The following is a 5,507-nucleotide window of genomic DNA, read 5'->3' on the forward strand; positions in this document are numbered from 1 at the left end:
GCAGCAGGCAAAGAGGGTATGAGACTCAAGCAAAAGGGGAAACCGCTTAAAAAACCATCAGATCTCGTGAGACTTATTCACTACCACGAGAACAGCATGGGGGAAACAGCCCCCATGATTTAATTATCTCCCACCGAGTCCCTCCCACAACACATGGGAATTATGGGAGCTGCAATTCAAGATGAGATTTGGGTGGGGACACAGCCAAACCATATCAGTATGCCTCTCTGAAATGTCACTTTGGATCTTCGTTAGCCGATTCTAACTAAGCTTTACAGAGGTGTAGTTTCCACACTACGAAATTCATCCTCTTTCAGTACACAGCTTGGTGAGTTTCGGTAAATTTGTATGGTTACAGAATGCTTCTATTACTCCAGAATTTCCCTCATGTCCATTTTTAGTAAATCCAAGCAATAACTGCTCTGTTTGGTGTCTCTGTAGTTTTGCCTTTTCTATAAATTTTACATAAATGGAATCAGGCAATATGTAGTCTTGCGTGCCTGCCTACTTAGTAAATGCTTTCGAAATCCATTCTTGTTGCATATATCAGTATTTTTTGCCTTTTGATTGCTGAGTAGTCTTTCATTGCCTGAATATACCACATTTTGTTCATTCATCTTCAACCAATGGGATGTTTGTGTGGTTTACAGTTCTTAGCTATTATAAATAACGCTGCTATGGCAGCATGGATGGAGCTGGAGGCTATAATCCCACACAAACTAATGCAGAAACAGGAAACCAAATACCACATGTTCTTACTACTAAGTGGGAGCTAAATATTGGATACATATGGACGTGAAGGTGGGAACAATAGACACTGGGAACTACAGGAATGGGAGGAAGAGATTGGGACAGAGTTCAAAAATTACCTCCTGGGTACTGTGCTTACTACCTGAATGATGGGCTCAATCATTTCCCAAACCTCAGTGTCACACAATATACCTTTGTAACAATCCCACTCATGTACCCCTCAACGTAAAATAAAAATTGAAAAAAAATACAAAAAATAATAAATAATGTTGCTATGATTCATTTGTAAGCTTTTGTGCAGATATATGTGTTCTTTTCCTTGGTAGATTTTAAGAAGTAAAATTTAAAAACTAGGAATACAAGAAATGACTTCAATATAATAATGGACATATATGAAAAGTCCACAGGTAACATCATACTTAGTGGTAAAAAATGGAAAGCTTTTCCTCTAAGATCAGGAACAAGATGAGAATGCCCATTCTCATCGCTTCTACTCAACATAGTACTAAAAGTCCTAGCCAGAGCAATTAGGCAAGAAAAAGAAATAAAATGCATCTAACTCAGAAAGGAAGAAGTAAAATTATTTCTGTTTGCAGATGACATTATTTCATATGTAGAAACCCCTAAAGACTCTATACACACAGAGAGAGAGAGAGAGAGAGAGAGAGAGAGAGAGAGAGAGAGAGAGAGAGAGACAGAGAGACAGAGAGACAGAGAGAGAAAGACAGAGAGAGATAGAGAGAGACTAATAAATTTAGTAGCAAAGTTCCAGGATGTAAAATCAGCATGCAAAAATCATTTGCATTTCTATACACTGACAATGAGCTCTTCAAGAAAAAAATTAATAAAACCCATTTACAATAGCATCAAAAAGAATAAAATACGTAGGAATAAACTTAGGGAGGTAAAATCACACTGAAAACTACTGTGTTTTGGTAGGAGAGTTACATTAAAATAGAGTCGCTAGTGTGTCCAGAGAAGTGCCTTTATCTTCGTATAATCATTGTTAAGAAGAAACAAGTGAATCTCTTCCCAAATTTACCCTCTGAATGTGGGTTTATATGGTGCTTTTGACATTAACTAGTGTTTACAAAACACCTGCCTTCTACATCTTTACAACTGAATGATGAAAGCACGATGAAAGATAATCAGAGAAAAGCATAAAAAGCAGTGCTTAAGAAATGAAATCACAGGAACCCTTCGCATTTGTCAGAGTGTTATCTTCATATTAAAGATGAACCAAGAGCTGTTTATTTTTCGTTTGAAAATGTGGTATATACAGGTTGCTTCACATTATAAGTATGGAGTTTTCTGCAGCAGCCAAAATTCTAAGTGTCTAGAGCTCACAATATATAACTACTTTCCAGTTATATGCAACCTAAACAAATAAATCTTTACTAAAAATTAAAATCTTTCCAAAATATTCAGAAAAGTGAGTAGTCATCTTTTTTATAGCACTCAGATATATTTTGGTAAATTAGTTTTCTCCAGCAAAGAGTGAGGCATAACAGCTGGATGTATATATTAATCAGTTTAAATATAAGAATATTGAATACCGTAAGAGACACAAGAATGAACACTGTTAAGATTCTTTGCATGTGCCCCAGATATTACCTGGTCCATCTATTTTAAAAAATTATAAAACAATTTTCATCCACCCGTGTATCATCCTTGTCCAAAGAGGATTGCCTTTCCTTCAAAGCTGTTATAAGTGCCCTCAATTCTAGATTAGTTAAATAAAAATGCTGTTTACTCCTCAGGTTTGCTATCACTTTATCAACTGAAGAATTGCCTAGGAAAGCAGGCATCTGTTGCCATAGGTCATTAAATTTTCTCTCTTTCTCTCTGTGAGCAGCCACTTACAGGATGGAGTGGAAGGAAAAAGGAACACTGTAAAGAAAAATATCAGTCATATATTTTGTCACTCCCCTGCATTTTTTCCCCTCATTAAATTTTACCTCAGGACCAAAACAAAACAAAACAAAAAAAGTAGCACAGAGGCAACCTTCCTGCCATATTACAGTCTTACTCTTTTCTCCACCTTGGATGCAAATGTAAGATTGGAAGCCTTCAAAAGCAGTGCTTTGAGTCTATTTCTTATTTCATTTATGTGTTCAAACGTCTTATTAGGAGAGGAAAATAAGAAATGGCGTTTCTTCCAATAGTAACCATCTGGTACCTCACTAGTCTCCCAGGTCAGCCACCTAACTCTTGAGTGGCCATTCCAAGATTTTTTTTTCTACATTGATAGTCACATTCCCAGTAACGTGATTGAAAGCTGCAGGGTTGCTCAATGATTATGCTCTTTGAAATATCTGTGCCACCTCCACTGGGTTCTTATCAGTCTCGAGGGCAGAAGCTCTCACTGGGAGGTGAGTTTCATGAACTTTCATTTTTAAGTAGAGGAAAAGAAGCCTGGAGCCAAGAAAATATGTAGCCTCCTCTGCTGAAAGTCACATATCAGCTCAGTCAATTTCCAGTTCCTCCATTGAAGCCTAATTTTCCCTTTGAACCCAGAGAAAGCTAAGGATGCCTCTTTCTTGGGACAAAAAGAAGAATGCCCTTCCTTCATACAAATCTATGTTGGACTTGTAAGTGAATATGGATGACAAAAGGACAGTGGGCCTTTGGGTGGAGGTGCAGAGGTGAGGAAGAAAAAAACTTTAAAGATGATTGTGTGAACGTAAAATACCTGAGAGACACTTTAATAGTTGCCTAGGGTTGTCCAAAGTGTTGGTTTCTTTCCAACAAAGGATTTCTTTGTTGGAATTGTGTTCAGACAGGCATGAATTGAAATCCCAGCTTAGTCAATTACCAGGTGTATTTCTTTGTTGATTTAAGTTTTCTGGACCTCGGTTTATAATTCTGTAAAGTGAAAAACACTGGCAGTGTCATTCCTCTTCGTCTCTCCAGCACCTGGAAAGGCATCTGAAAATGTTTGTCATGATGTTTATGAAGAGAAGGATGAAGAAGGGAGGGACCAAGCACTCTGCTTCTGCTTAATAAACTCCAGATGTATGTTGATATCCTTTCTTTCTCCTCCAGACATTTCCAACCAGATTGCTTTTCTGCAAAATCCATGCTAAAGGTTCTTAACTAACTCAAGCAGACAGTGTATGGATGTCACGGTTGTAAAAAGCAAGATGGCAAAATTTTCACTTGAATTGGTTTGTTAGATTGTTTTGCCTTGAGTAATATTTTTGGCAATTTTTTGGAGAGTTTCAATAAAAAATAAGTATTTAAGGCCAGGTACAGGGGCTCACACCTGTAATCCCAACGCTTTGAGAGGCCGAGGCAGGAGGATCACTTGGGGCCAGGAGTTCAAGACCAGCCTGGGCAACATAGTGAGACCTTGCCTCTACAAAAATATTTTTTAAATTAGCTAGGCATGGGGGTGCATGCCTGTAGTCCCAGATATTCAAGAGGCTGAGGTGGAAAGAGTGCTTATACCCAGGAGTTCAAGGCTGCAGTGAACCATGATCCTGCTGTTGCACTCCAGCCTGAGTGAGAAAGCAAGATCCTGTCTCCAAAAGAATATAAGTAGTTAGATTCATTTCAATTTAGCAAGATAGGCCGTTCCAATTCAAGCTCTGCTCCTAAACAGAGGCCAGACTGGCTTGAAGGAAAGATAGTCTAACATAAGGCAGCCTGCATCTATTCTCTAGGTTTATTCTGTAGTTTCAGCACAGTGGGGCTAAAAACACCATTGATTACAGCCCTGATTTCCTAAAAATGTCATAGACGTTTTACACTTTTCCTCTGAGGTATTAAATACCAGGCCTGCTATTAACCAGATTGTGATAACAGACACAGATAAAGGCAACTGCAAAGTTAACAGTAGAGAGTATTTCTCCAAAGGTCATGCTGCAGCGATAGCATATCAAAATGACCCTCTTCTTTGAGGACTACTGATTTTTTTTTAAAAAGGCATCCCCAGCCCAGCTTTGCAACTTCCACCTCCCCAAAAATTTACACTTCATAATAGCAAACAATTCAGAACTGATTCATGCTTCTCTAGCCTTTCCTAAGACTCATCTAACACAGAAACAGCTCCATAGAAAATTCTCTCCATCTCTTCTTACCAAGAGACACTTCACGATTCACCTAGCATACCCTCCCTGATTGCCGAAAGTCAATAAATATATTTCGTTGCATTAAAGGTTTGTTCCTGGTGGACTTTGGCTATAGTAATTCTATATTTTCCTTGCAGCTAAACAAACAATTTTTCCAACATACCCAAGACCAGCAGGCTCAGGTAGAGGAGCCTGTTCTTCCCTGGAGTTTGAATAAACCTGAGGTTTGTAAAGAGCCATTCCCATTTCCTGGCATGGTTCACAAGTCCACCGGGATCAGTAGAATGGCTGGAAGCAGGAAGAGATGTTCCTCTGTGATTGAGCACAGTGACCTCTTTCCTCTGGCTGCAGCGAGTATTTTCCAACCTTGCCCTAAAAACAATGTTGTTTCCTGGAGGTCCTCCTCTCCCTCCCTCTCCCCCTCCCCCTCCTCCCCTTCCCCTTCCCCTTTCCCTCCTCCCCCTCCCCATTCCCTTCCCCTTCCTCTTCCCCTCCCCCTTCCCCTCCCTCTCTTCCTCCCCCTCCTCCCCCTCCTCCCCCTCCTCCCCCTCTCCCCTCCCCTTCCTCCTCCTCCCCCTCCTCCTCCTCCTCCTCTTCCGAACCCATGCACCACTGACTGCAGATATCTCAAAGTGTGGCATTTGACACTCATTCTCCATCTCAGGGCAAGAGAGCTTTGATGGT

Source organism: Gorilla gorilla, chromosome 18, assembly GCF_029281585.2.
Source record: "Gorilla gorilla gorilla isolate KB3781 chromosome 18, NHGRI_mGorGor1-v2.1_pri, whole genome shotgun sequence".
Taxonomy (NCBI): Eukaryota; Metazoa; Chordata; class Mammalia; order Primates; family Hominidae; genus Gorilla; species Gorilla gorilla.